This window comes from Vulpes vulpes, chromosome 1, assembly GCF_048418805.1.
Source record: "Vulpes vulpes isolate BD-2025 chromosome 1, VulVul3, whole genome shotgun sequence".
In the NCBI taxonomy this organism is placed as follows: Eukaryota; Metazoa; Chordata; class Mammalia; order Carnivora; family Canidae; genus Vulpes; species Vulpes vulpes.
The window spans coordinates 127,773,275-127,787,870 of record NC_132780.1 but is presented as its reverse complement, the minus strand read 5'-3'; positions in this window follow the sequence as shown (position 1 = coordinate 127,787,870).

Below are 14,596 nucleotides of genomic sequence, written 5' to 3'. Positions count from 1 at the left end.
AAGCAAATGCTAAAACAGTGGTTGCGCTCAAATCCTTAATGTCAGAGCCCGACGAAGTTTGCAGAGAGAGAGGCAGGCATGGAACCGCACGCTTGCTCGGGATGACGAGGCCTGTACTCGATGGGCAAGCGCTGCCTGACCCAACGGGACGGGGACCTCGCCGCTCCCGGCAAGTGTTGTCAGGCAGGAATGCAGATGGAGTGCAAACCGTGTTCCAACTTTTCGAGAGAATTCGAGATCTGAATATTCATGTGAAATATCCTAATTTTTAAACATTGGAAACCAATCCAGGGACTTAAAAACCTTTTCATGCCAAACGAAATGTGTCTGCTAGCCATATGCTGCCCAGAGCTCCAGTCTGCTAATTCTGTGCTAACATCTTCTGAGTTGGTTTGCGTCTATCTTTGCCTTAAACAGTTCCAGAGGGCCTGTTTCCTGGCCCCACTTGGGTGCACACTGCAGAAGTGACCTGCTGGTGCCGTGTCAAGTCAACAATACTTTGCATCACACACAAATCTCATTTTCCTGTCCCCGGCATCTGGGGCTGGACCCCTGACCGGGGCGCAGCACACACGTCTGGTTCCCACTCTGCCGGCCTGAAAACCACCTTCTCCGCAGAGATAAACAACAGGGGGAAGAGGAAAAGAGGGATTTGGCCTCGAATGGAGGGTAAACAGATGCAGTTATTTCATTCTTAACGTCAGTTCTACTCTATTGGATCGCATAACCATTTTTATAGTTAATTTAGGTGCAAATTAATTGTGCAAACGAATGAAAACATAGATGACTGCCCTCACCGTGACTTGAAGCTTAAATGCCAATTCCTGGGCCTTACAATCCAGTATAGCAAATATTAGCGCAGCTGTGGGGCACCCTCCTGCCCGGCACGCGGCTCCATGGCAGAGTGGCCTCCCTGAAGACTCCCTAAGACCCTGAGCAAACCTGCCAGGAGGGTGTGGCGGTGCCGGAGCCCCCCATCTGCTGGTCCCCATCCCAGTGCAATCGAATTAAGGCGGTAGAGGATCCGCGGCTACTTTCGGGGACTGCCGCTTCCTCTGGGGGATGGATGGCACTGCCCCTCTACCTGTGCTTGTCTTCCCTGCCACCTGCAGAACGTCAGTCCCAGAGAGTGCTCCTGGGAGGCTCGTGTCCACCCCCGGGCCCGGCCTGGGCACCCGGGACCAGTGTGCACCCTTAGGTCCCAGCGCACTGGGCTGGAACTCTCTAGCGATTTGGCTGAGTCTCCCCTGAAAGAACAAGGAGCTTCTCGAAGTAGGGGCCGCGTCTGACGCACCTGAGCGCCCGGCCCCGGATGCTGGTGCAGGGAGACGTGAAACAAAATAAGTACCGGGCCCCCCCACCGGCTTGATCTGTCTGGGGCCCCTCCTCCGAGTACCTGCCCTAGCTGTATACACTCCAGAAGGTTCCTCCTCTGTATCAGAGACTTTTGTAATTTCCTGCCTAATTTCTGTCATCTTCCATGTAGCAGAGACTTTTGTAATTTCCTGCCTAATTTCTGTCATCTTCCATGTAGCAATGAAAGTGAAAATATCCTTCTAGAAATACCTCCTTGGTGTCCATTTGCCAAATCGATCTCATCTCCCCTAGCAAGTAAGACGCGCCTATCTTTTGACCAAATGAAAGATACGGTGTGAACGATGGGATTGTAGGGTTCGCACGTCTTTCAAGACAGGAGGAAAGTCCCTTAGTGAACAGCGGTCAATACCAGACTCCAGATTAGATCTAATGACTATTTTTTCCCTCATCCTTGAGATTGTTGCATCAGAGGCTGTCTGGAAGTTTTCATGTGGCAGATTTTAGGTTCCCATCACCAAGAACTGAAGGTAAACTGTTTCATTACTAGTTTTCGCCAAACACTATAGCTGTTTGAGAGCTTGTGTAGAATTTAGAGAATTTCTGAGTCACTTGCAGGAAATTTCCTTAGTCTGCATACTTTACATTCCAATAAAAGAGCCCTTACTTTTCGCCAAACGAGGTTTAAAGCACCAATTGTAAGCCAATCATAATGACTTTCTTGTAGTGGTTCTTGATTTCCTTATGGAGGTCAGCTGCATGGGTTTGTGGTCAGTGGGTTTTTTTCTGTTTGGGCATCCTTTGCCCTATACAGAGCCTAGCACAGTCCCATAAAATTTGATCAGTGTTTGTCGAATGACTGAATGCCTGAATGAATAGACGAATGTCTTTTATTTATTCCAGAGAGTGTTTCCTTTGATGACGCTGATACAACTCATAGATTTAGGCTGATAGAATGTCAAAGATAAACTAGTGCAGAAATATCTGATTTTTACTTTTCAGATTTACAAAGTGAGATTCAGAGAATTCCAAGATCACCTGAAACCCTCAAGGGGAATTTCAGGAAAATTGTACCAGATTTCAACCTTAAGGTAAGCATGGTTTCCATGGCAACTTAACACAGGGAGGGGGAGGAGGAGGTATTCATTATTTTCTGTTTGATTTTTTTGTTTGGCTGGGTTTTGGTTTTTTTTTTTTTTTTTTTTTTTGCCTTTGTGAAATTCTTAAAAACCGACTGGGCTTCAGAAGTATCTGAAATGATTAGTTCGTCAAAGCTCTTAAATACTTCTGATACTTCATCCACCAGTTACTATGGGTTGGAGTTTGGTATTTGGTGGGTCAGATCCCTCCAGGGTTTCTGTTACTAATGCAGGAGGAGTGGATGGAGCTCTGGGTCCTGAGTCAGAAGATGGGGTCCAGGACTCAGCCCTGCAGGCAATAGATCCACGCCCCACTCCCCCCATTCATAAAGGAGAAGCCCTTCTTCCTCCCTCCCTGGTGTTTGGAAGAGCCAACGAGATAATGGATGGATGTGAAGATGTCTTAGGAATTGCAAAGCGTGCAAATGCAAAGGTTAAGACAATTCCCCACAGTGTGTCCCTGGGAACAGACCAGGCCATCCAGAGGGGGCATCAGGCCACGCTGGGGTGCTGTGCCTCTCTGCCGAGTACTGAAAATTGTGAGAAATTATCTTTCTGAGAGTCAAACCAGTGGTTCCCAACTTTTTCCACAATAGGTCCTCCTTTTTATCATCAAAACATTTCCCATACCCATTCCCAATTGATAATGTCTGGAGGTTTATTATCTGTCGATTGAGAAAATACATATTGGCAGAAAGCTATTATGAATTATGACCACTTTTCAAATTGTGTCTTTTCATTAATTGCTATCTCATATGCTTTTGACAAACACTGGTACTAGATTAGAGCAAACTCTGTTAATTATTGGACCTCCAGGCACTTGGGGATGAGCTGATTTCTCAAAACAATTCCCTCCGCTCTCAGCTCAGGGAATTCCCGCATTAAACTGTACAATGTAAGGATCCCTGGGTGGTGAAGCGGTTTAGCGCCTGCCTTTGGCCCAGGGCGCGATCCTGGAGACCCGGGATCGAATCCCACGTCGGGCTCCCAGTGCATGGAGCCTGCTTCTCCCTCTGCCTGTGTCTCTGCCTCTCTCTCTCTCTCTCTGTGACTATCATAAAAAAAAATAAAAAATAAACTGTACAATGTAGACACGATGAATGGGTCAGAGCCACGTAACGCAAAGGGCCTCGGGTCCAAGTCAGACTCTGCTGACGACATTAACACGCAGAGAAACAGGGTGTTGGTCCCGAGAGGACTTGGTTGCCAGTGGAAGCTCCGGCCAGGGGCACACCGGGAGCACCTTCCCAGTCCTGCCCAAGGAAGACATGCAGTGACCTGGGGACTCAGTCTCAAGTTCTCTTGGAACAATTTAGGTTTCACTCCAGGCTCAGCCGAGTGCGTGTGGGCAGCAGACACACCAGTTGTCATAGTTCAGTGCAGATGAACGGCCTGGCTTAAGTCATGTGACCATGCTCAGAGCTTGGGCCCGGTGAGACCAGCTGGGCAGTGGCTCGCAGAGCAGGCCCGGAGCCTGGCCTGGAGGCCGTGAGTAGCCTCCGAGGCCACCCTCCTGGCCCTCACCTTTTGTTGAGTCATCACGAGCCGTGATTCCTCAGACTCAGCCCGGCTGACACTCTGGGTCCAACGCTTCTTTGCTTGGAGAGCTGTTCTGCGCAGGTAGGACGGTGAGCGATGTTCCTGGGGCCTGTCTACTAGAGGCCAGTGGCCTCCTTCTCCCACCCCCTAGTTGTGATGACCAAAAACGTCTCCAGGTGTTGCCGAACATCCCCTGGCGGGGGACAGAATGTTCCCCTGCCCCCAAATTGAGGACTGCAGTGACATTCCAGTGACATGTCTACAGGGTGCGACCACACGAGTTTCTCAAAAGAAGTCTTTCCTGAAGGTGTAATACATTCAATGCATATAGTGTTGCCTTCATCCCAAGGGCTGTAGGATTCTGGAAAAATCCATCTCAAGGAGCTTGTGGTTAATTTAGAAAGACAGTCATGCTCTCCTTCCATATGATGCAGAGGAAATTGGGATTCTAGCAGCTGAGGGAGCTGAAACTCTCTTTTGATGACCTGGTGATTTGAGGGTCATCCTTTGAGCACCAATTGTCCCTGTTATCAAAGTGTAAATAGAGATGGATGGTGCTGCCTAGGGGAGTCCCTGGAAACCATTCTGTTGTTTTTTAAAAATAAATCTTTGGGGCACCTGGGTGGCTCAGCCGGTTGGGCGTCTGCCTTTGGCTTGGGTCACGGTCCAGGAGGCCTGGGGTCAAGTCCCACATCAGGCTCCCCACTCAGCTGGAAGTCTGCTTCTCCCTCCCCCCTGCCTGCTGCTCCCCCTGTTTGTGTGCACACTTTCTCTCTCTCTGTGAAATAAATTAAAAAATAAATCCTTGATTTGTTTTCAACTCATTATTATATACCTCTTCCTCCTGAAAATAGTGCAAAGAAGATATTCCAGTTACCTGAGAAATTCAGTTAATCTTGTGCTGATAAGTTGAGGATTTTTGCTCAAATGGCTCCGACTTTTCCTAAACTGTTCTTTTTCCTTTTTAAAAAGATTTTATTGGGACACCTGGGTGGCTCAGGGGTTGAGTGTCTGCCTTTGGCCCAGGGCGTGATCCCGGGGTCCTGGGATCGAGTCTCACATCGGGCTCCCCGCGGGGAGTCTGCTTCTCCCTCTGCCTGTGTCTCTGCATCTCTGTGTCTCTCATGAATAAATAAATAAAATCTTAAAAAAAAATTAAAAGATTTTATTTATTTGACAGAAAGAGAGAGCAAATGAGCACACAAGCAGTTAGCAGGGAGCCCAATGTGGGGCTCGATCCCAGGACCCTGGGACATGACCTGAGTCGAAGGCAGACATTAACCAACTGAACCACCCAGGCGCCCCAAAACTGTTCTTCCATCAAAAATTCCTTCATTTGGGACACCTGGGGGGCTTAGCGGTTGGGCACCTGCCTTCGGCCCAGGCGTGATCCTGGGATCCGGGATCGAGTCCCGCATCAGGCTCCCTGTGAGGAGCCTGCTTCTCCCTCTGCCTGTGTCTCTCTCTCTCTCTCTCAGTCTGTGTCTCTCATGAATAAATAAATAAAATAAAATAAAGAGCCAGTTGTTAAACGTTTAAAAAAAAAAAAAAGAAAAAAATCTTAAAAAGAAAAAAATTCCTTCATCTGAGGAGAGCATTCCCACCGTAGTCAAAGCCCTTAGCAGCGTACGGTCCATCACTGCTCCTACTTACAAAGAAATTTCCACCTGGTTCTGTTCAGGTGCAGGGTTTCCCACGCTGGTCTCATCCCCACTCCCGGCTCCCAAGGCCTCCATTTGCTATGTAGGTCCTGAAGGCTCCCGGCACTGACGGTGGGTGGGGGCCACACGGCCCGGGGCTGAGCGCGCCCTCTCCTCGGCTCCCTTCTTCCTCTACCCCCCCCCTCCCCCCCGGCCCACTTCAAGGACTCGGGTGTTTCACTTCTCCCGCGTGGGCCCCGCTGCTTCTTCGGCAGTTTTGCCTGGGGTCGGGGAGAGGCTGGTCTGGGTCTGGGAGCTCTCTCTGGGCCTTTGTGTCTGAGCCCTGGGTCCCCCTTTCTGCGAGTAGGTATTTCCGGTCCGTGAGGCCTGGGGTGCCCTCGGGTGCCTGCGAGAGAGCAGAGTGAGAGCGAAACACAAATCAACTCCAGAGGCAAGGATAGGGATGGAGACCTTTCAGCTTTGAGGGCGCCTGGCGGCTCAGTCGGGCGGGCGGGCCTCCGCGTCTTGATTTTGGCCCCGCTCCCAATGGCAGGGTGGTGAGGTCGAGCCCCGGGCTGGGCGCGAAGCCTGCTTGGGATCGCCTCTCCCTCTGCCCCTCCCTGCGTGTGTGCTCTGTCTCTTCAAACACACGCACATGCACACACACGCACACACACAGACACACACACATGCACACACACGCACGCACACACGCACACACACACATGCACAGACACACGCACATGCGCACACACGCACACACACGTCACCCCTCCCTCCCCGCCCCGACCTCTTCGTCCTGTCTCATGTCTTACCAACTACGTGAGACAAAAATGAAGACTGAGGGTCGTGGTCAAGGTGGTCAAGCGGCCGCAGGCAGCCTCTCCCTCTCCCTCTCCGGCCGCACGCTGAGGTCCAGCGTTTGGGGGTGGCTGAGCCTTGAACCCGCCTGCGGCTCTCCTGCAGGGGTGGGGGTGGGGGGAAGCGGGGAACGGACCCCTGCTTGGCTCTTGAATCGCAGGACTAGAGACCTGGAGTCGAGGCCCTGTGAATCCCCCCGTGAGAGCCCCGCGGGCCGGAGGGCTGCGGGGGCCCCAGCGCAGGCAGGACAGCCCCGGAGCGGGGCGACCCCAGGCACGCGGGGGTCTCCACCTCACCCCGGCCCGGCGGGTGGGTGAGCGGGGCTCTGGGACGGGCCGTGGTCTCCTTCCCCCGCAGGGCGGCCAGGGCTGGCACGGACACCAGGGCTGCCGCCTGCGCAGGGGGACACGGCCTGTGTGCGGGCGCCCGCCCCGGGGGGGAGGCACCCAGGGCCTGTCGGCCTCCATGCGGCTGCTCGGCCGGGCCGGGTGCGTGGCCTTTCCCCTGCGGCCCAGCACTCAGGCACCCCGTGTGAAGCCAGGGCCACCCCGGGGTGCCGGGTGCTCTGCAGATGGCCGGACGCGACACGACCCGGGGCAGGTGTGAGCGTGTGCGCGAGCTCCAGGGGACACTCAGCAACCGCGGGAAGGAGCAGCCCGCGCCCGCCACACGCCAGGCGCCCAGATGCGGCCGGGAGCAGCGCGGCCGGCGCCGAGCACGAGGGGCTCCCGGTCCAGCTGCCCGCTGAGGCCCAGCAGCGGCACCTCCTGGAGAACCGCAGGGCGCACCTGCCTTCTGAGACCCAAAGCTCTCCCCTTGGGGCGCCCGGGGGCTCGGTCAGGGAAGGGTCGGCCTTGGCCTCCTCCGCTCAGGTCCGACCTCGGGGTCGTGAGGTCAGGCCCCGGGCGGGCTCCGCGCTGGGCGGGGAACCTTCTTGAAAGCAAGAAAGTCCCCAATGTGCTTCTGGCCTGTGATGTCGCTGGGGTCGGGCCCAGGACTGAAAGGGGCCCCAGAGGCCTGCAAAGCAACGAGCCTGGCCCGGGTCCGAGGGAGGAGGACGAGAGGGAGCAGGAGAGGGGGCGCCCGGCGCGGGGCTGTCAGGAGCCGCTGTCTCTGCCAGGCCGCAGCCCCGCGGGCCGCATCCGGCCGGAAGTGCGCGTCTGGAGCCCGGGCTCGGCAGCTGCAGCTGCTCGGATCTCACAATTAGGATTCTCCAGGCGCTCGGCGCCCGCAGGAATCCAGTCACGTGCGGCGAGCCCAGGCGAGGGGAAGAACGTTCCTTCCCTCCGAGCCACAGCCTGCCTGCGGCCACCCGCCGGGCTCGGGCTCGGGCGGGAGGAGGGTGCGCGGGCCGCGGGGCCTGGGCCTCTGGGTCCCGCCTGGGGGCGGCCGAGAAGCGCGCCCTCCTCTAGTATTATTATTAATTTAAAGATTTTATGTCTTTATTCATGACACACAGAGGCAGAGACGCAGGCCGAGGAGGAGCAGGCCCCCTGCGGGGAGCCCGGGGTCACGCCCTGGGCCCGAGGCGGGCGCCCCTCGTCCGCCTCTTTGACCTCACTTTCCTCCCTACCACAGCGCCCGCCGACTCATCTCCGAGCAAGGGAGAGGTCTCCTGGGGAACCTCAGGGCCGCCCCGCCAGGAAGCTGTGATTAGTCAAGAGGCTGAAGATTTCATTCGAATTTCCTGACTGGAAACCAAGGCTTGGTTATTCCTGGGCTTGGGGCCCTGAGGGAAGAGCAGCTCCTCTGTCCCCCTCCTCCCCTCCCCGGCGTCCCCTGGGAGGCACCTCCACCCTGTGAGCTCTCCCACTCTCCCTCCCGTCGGGCCCACTCTCGCCTTCCCTGGCGAGCTCGACCTCACTACTGAGGAGACGTCCCTCCAGCCCCAGCCCCGGGCGGGCGGCAGCTCTCGGGGGAGGTGATTCGAATCCCCCGTGGTTTCCCGGCCCTTCCGTGCCGCTGTTCTGTCCTTCCCAACCGACGCCTTCACTCCCGTCAGAAACCACCACTCTCCCACGTAACGGCCACTCATGTCCTGTCAGAAGTCCGTGCTCTGCTATCAGCCACCAGCGTTTTCCTCTCAGAAATCACTGTTGTGTCGGAAAATGACTACTCTCCTTTGAAAAATCACCGTCTTAAGAGAAATCACCATTCTCTCCAGAAAGCCTTGTTCTCCTGTCAGAAGTCCACTAACATCCTGTCAGAAATCACCATTTTCTGTCAGGAAATCCCTGTTTTCCTGTCATAAACCATTGCTCTCCTGTCAAAAATCCCTGGTCTCCTGTCAGAAATTCCTGCTCTCCTGATCCCTGTTCCCTGTCAGGAGTCATCACTCTCCCACAGGAGATCATTGCTCGTTGCCTGATCCTTCCCTCCACAGGATATTCAGGGTGTGCGTCCTGGGACCTGCACCTGCTCTGCTGCGTCTCCGTGGGCTCAGCACGGGGAGTCCACAGTCCCTTACGCTCCCCCCCAGTGATTACAGACAAACCCTTTCTCTCGGCTCTTAGGGATGAGGATGTCACCTGCCCCGCCTGTCTCACAAGGTTATTCTGGAACCAGCGGCGGTTCCGATTTTCAGAAAGCTGCTGCCTTGCTAGGGCTGACATCTCCCTTCCTATTTTTCACTCAGGGTTGCCCCACGGGACGGTCTGACACTTCTGTGCCGCAGCTTCCAACTCCAGCCCTGCACCCTTGCCGCCCCCCGGAAGCACCCCCGGTTCCCTCACAGGCAGGCTAAGGGGCTCCAGGGTGGATGGCTCCGGACCTGTTAGCAGCCCCTCCCCGCCGCTGACTGCTCTAGGACGTCTGGGCGTCCCTCGGCGTGTGCGCTGAGCAGCTCGGGGAGAACAGGGTTATCGCCCCCCCTTCTTTTTTTTTAAATTTTAATTTTTATTTTTTTTATTTTTTTTTCGCCCCCCCCCCTTCTAAAGCAGAGTGTTAATGGGGCCCAAGATCGCAGGAGCTTTTGTTCCATTGATCACGTAGAATCTTCCCAGCCAGAAGCTCCACTTATTTGAGTAATTTTTTCCCCCATCGGAGGCCTGTAATTTTCTTTGAATAGATTTTGCATATCCTTTTAGGTTGATTTCAAAATACTTAATGTTTTGGAGTCTTTAAAGAATGAGATGTCTTTTTTTTGTTTTTTTTTTTTCATTGTATTTTTTTCTAGCCTTCTTCCCTGGACTCCAGAAGTGGCATTGACTGAGTTTTAATCTGATGACCTGCAGTGTTGCTGAACAGACCCGTCATGTCTATTGCTGCTCCTAGAATGCTCCGCACCCTTCTGGGAGTCCTGTTCATCCTGTCCAACAATGGGGAAAGCTTTGTTTATGGCGAGCTGGAGTGGTGCTTGGCCGTGGTATTTCCTCCCAGGAGACTCTCGAAATGGGTGACAGCACTCTCCTAGGCGGGGGTTTGGCCACACTAAAAGAGTATATCAGGAAAAGAAAACGAGATGACATTATTAGAGATAATATATGTATATATTTTTAAGTAAGCTCTATCCCCGATTTGAACTCACCACCCCGAGACCAAGATGCTCCACCGACTGAGCCAGCCAGGTACTCCTACCTAGAGGGCTAGTCTTTAATTAATTCTGATTTCTATTTTTAAAAGTAAATCCTTCAATAACTCTGGTAATTCAACGATTCATAGCAACAGATTGCTGACCACGCACTTCACACCTGGGCACGGATCACACCAAGGCTGAGAACACACCGGGCCTGATGATTAAAGCAGGATCTTCACTGAATTATGCACTTTCAAAATTGGTGGATTTTGAGCGATGTGAAGTGTACTCCCCCACCCGCCATGCACCCACCACCAAACCCACGAAAACACGGGAAAAATAAAAAGCACAGGCTTTGGAGGCAAAATGTTGAGTCTACATCCAGCGGTGCCTCTAATAGGCTCCGTAGCTTTCGGCGGTTACTTAGCCGCATCGAGTCTCAGTTTCATGCATGTAAGTGGGGTTCTGAACTTGCCGCCCCTTCCTTCCACTGCTGAAAGAAACTCCTCCTGCACCCTGTGGAGATGGGGAGGGGCCGATCAAAACCTCCCTCTTTCCTAGACCTAATGATGGTGCAGACGTGCTCACAGGATCCAGAGAGGCTCAGTCAAGGTCTCGAAGAGGGCTGATGTGGTTGTTGACTCCGGGGGCCCTCCCTCTAAAATTGTAAACCGTGAGGCTCATGGGATCTGGGACTACTGGATGTTGCCTTTTTTAATTCCAAGGAAAGAACATACTAGAAAGTAAAGCTAACACAGAGGAGTTGGAAGGAGAGAGAGATTCTGACACCATTGCTTGAGCACATGGATCCAGACGCACCAGAGCTAGACAACTCCTGGTGTTTTCATTTCTGCTTGCAAATGATTTCCTTTTTTTCTTCAGCTTGTTTGAGCTGAGTTTCTGTCAGAAGCAACCCAAAGAGGCCTAATTATAAGGCCGTTGTGAGAATTACTCGTGGTGATACACGTAACGTACCCAGTGCTTGTGTACAACACACATTCAAAAATGGAAACTTACTATTATCACCATCAGGACCATGCAACAGAAAGGGTCAATGTTGTGTTTGCTTTCTACCCTGCAGTAGTTAAGACAGTGCTGAATCTAATATAAAATCTCAGTAAACATCCTTATAGACAAACTGACGTCTTTCTCTTAATACAGAATTTAAACAATGAATCAATCAGAATGTTTCCCTCTTTTCTACTCTTAAGAGATAGAGACAAATTTACAAAATGGAAAGAGTGTTGAACTGGGGGCCAGAAAACAAGGTTCCGGTTCTTTTTTTTTTTTTTTTTTAAGATTTATTTATTTATTTATTCATGAGAAACACACAGAGAGAGAGAGAGAGAGAGAGAGAGAGAGAGAGAGAGAGAGGCAGAGACACAGGCAGAGGGAGAAGCAGGCTCCATGCAAGGAGCCTGATATAGGACTCGATCCCGGGTCTCCAGGGTCTCCAGGGTCACACCCTGGGCTGCAGGCGGCGCTAAACGGCTGTGCCACCGGGGCTGCCCCAAGGTTCCAGTTCTGAAGATGCTCTTCACATGCCGTGTGCCCTCAGGAAGCCCCTTCCCCTCTCCGGGCCTTGGTTTCTCCATTTGTCAAATTAGGCTCTTGGTGCTAGATGATCCTAGTCCCTTGTGGCTCTAACCCTGAGATTCAGGGGAAGAGGCATCAGGGAATTCTTTCAATGCCCCATGGTTTTTGGGGTTTTTTTTTTTTGTTTTTTTTTTTTAATGCCCCATGGTTTTGAGGGGCTTAACAATTCAGTCTCACGTCCCTTTTGCATCCTTCCCCATGGCCTCCCCCAAGGCCACCTGGTCACGGGTAGGGTACTTGCTGATGACCACTTGCAAGATTCTGTGTCCCTGTAGGAAGATGTAAGAAGTTGGTCCCCTCACTAATGTAGAAATGTCACCGAATATGTGTCCGGGCGATTTTCAGCCACAAGGCCTGAATATAATGCGATATCCAGAAAAATCCATGGAAACCACATCTATCATTCATCAAGCATTCATTTAGTGCCTTCTAGACGCACACTGGGCCAAGTACCAGGAAAACAAAGGGACTCAGTCCCTGTTCCTGAGCTCAAGGAGTCTTACAAGAACTGTTCCCTCAATGTCTTGTTCATCAAGATTTCACTGGAGTTCAGGGGCAAAGAGGGATTTTGCCAACCTTGTTGGCGCCCACTGTGTGCCAGGCACTGGACAGAGCCTGTGTTTGTTGCCTTGTCACTTGGTTATGACTCCCTGTGCTTGCACCTCCCAGAAACACTGAGCTGGCTGAGGCACGGAGACGTAATAAATCTTTGTAAACGACCTCTCCCTTCCCACAGAGGCCCTGACCCTCCCAGCCTCATCCTCTCTCGCCCGTACTCTCTGCTCATAAATGAAGCTTCCCTCTGTGGTGGAGGCTGGACTACAGCGTGTACAGGCATCTGCAGCCCCAGCTTTGTGGAGGACACGAGGCATCGATTTTTACTCAAGTATTTGAGTAATCATTTTTATATTAAAAATAAATATTGATAGATCGTGGAGTAAACTTCAAGATTTGTGCAAAATTGGGGGCCTGGGTGGCTCTGTCAGTTAAGCGTCTACGTTTGGCTCACGTCATGATCCCAAGATCCTGGGATCGAGCCCCGTGTTGGGCTCCCGGCTCAGTTGGGAGCCTGCTTCTCTCCCTCCCTCTGCCTACTGCTCCACCTGCTTGCTCTCTCTCTCTGTGTCAAAAAAATAAATAAAATCTTTTTTTTTAAAAAAGATGTGGACATATTTAAGATTCATCTATTTTTCCCAACAACTATTTATTGAATGACTACTGTGTACCAGGCATTGTCTGAGGCCCTGGGGATTGAGCAGTAAATAATCCAGTTAAAAAAAGAAATTCTCACAGGGATCACATTCTAGTGAAGGAAACAGCCAAAGAGCATCACGGCATTTCAGGGGCTGGCAAGTGGAGAAGGACAGGGCAGCGAAGGGGCCTTGGCAGGATGTGCGGCTGGCGGGGCTCGCCTCCGCCGCCTCCGCCGCCTCCGCCGGCTGCCCGGGGCTCCCTGTCCTTGCCTCTGCCACCCGCTGCCCGGGGAGCGGTGGCGTCCAGGCTGGTGACGGAGAACCAAGACATCAGCTGGCCTGAGAGAAGCATCTTGAGCGTGTTGACCCGAAGAGCGGAGGCGCAGAGGAAGGGGACACGCAACGGCCCGGACGCACACACTACGGGGCCTCGCTCTGGCTTGAGCCCTCTTGGGATCAGCCCTCTTTGTCGCCCTGGGTCACCATCCCTCCGTCCCACCTCCTGTGGCTACGGAGCCCGACACGTGCCAGGGACCCTCCTAGCATGCCCAGTGGCCGTCTCTGACGGCTCGGGGCACAGGAGAGGGGAGCCTCGCCACACAGGACAGACACTGCAAGCCGGCGGCCTCCACCTTGAGGCCTCAGAGCCACCCGCGTGCTGGTTAAAATAGAGGCTCCGGGCCCCCCACCCTGAGTTTCTGATTCAGTAAGTCTGGGGCCCCAGTGGTTGAGCAGGATCCAGTCCCCCGCTGCTGGGGCTGGGGTGCAGCACGGAGCCCCCTGCCCCGGGCCACCTGGTGGGGCAGGCTGTGGCCTTCCTTCCAGCTGCAGCCTCCTGCTGGGCCCTTCCTTCCCTCTAATTCCTGATCCCTTCTCTCCCTCTGCGGTCCTCCCGAGGCCATCTGGTTTTCTCTCTCACTCTAAAAAATGCTTTTGGAATGTGATCTGGAAAAAAAAAAATCTACTAAGTGGCAAATGGCTGGCCAGAGCCATCGTCCCCTCCAGGAATATTTGAATTTGGACCGTCCAAGAACCCCCAAAGCCAAATAAATAAAACTCTGATGGTGGACTTCAGGGGTCAGCTAGTGAGTGGTGGCTGTGTTTGGGGGCCCGGAGCCTCTGACTCGGGGTAGGTGGCCACTCATCACACCTCCCGCTGTGTGCCCTCCTGCGGGGGGGCGGGGACACCTCCCGCCCAGGCGGGGTAAGAACTGAAATTCTGTGGCCCTCTTCTCCAGAAGCAGTGAGGCAAAGACGCCTCTACTGAAGGGGAGAGCAACTAATGGCAATAATTAAATCCCCCAAGGAGACCGGCTCCTCAGTGTCCTTTGTGTTCTAGGAATGTCTCTTGCTTTGGTGGAAAGAAAGAAAATGTGTTGTGACAGGCTCTGATTCCCCTGCCGAGGGAGGCCCCGCTGTGTGTGCGTCAGGGCCTGAGTCTGACTCTGAAAAATAAACAGAACAGGATTTGAAGAATTAAGGTCATGCCTCCCCTACCCCAGGTTTAAAAAGAAAGAGTGGGCCAGCTCAGAAGGGGTGGGGAGTGATGCATAAAGAAGAGACTGGAAAATAAGGTGCATGGAGGGAAGTCAGCCATGGGCACACCCCTCATCTGTGCAGAACCTCACCCCTGAACTCTTGCCCTCCAAACCTGAAGGGCATGTCTTGGCCTCATTGCCTCTGACTCGTCTCCTGGAAAGAATGAAAATGCTGGTAAGAAAGAAGCAGAGAAGAAGGAGCAGGGTCTGTGGGTGGGCCAGACGGAGGTGTCCCTCCAGGCTGACTTGAGGACGTGGGTGG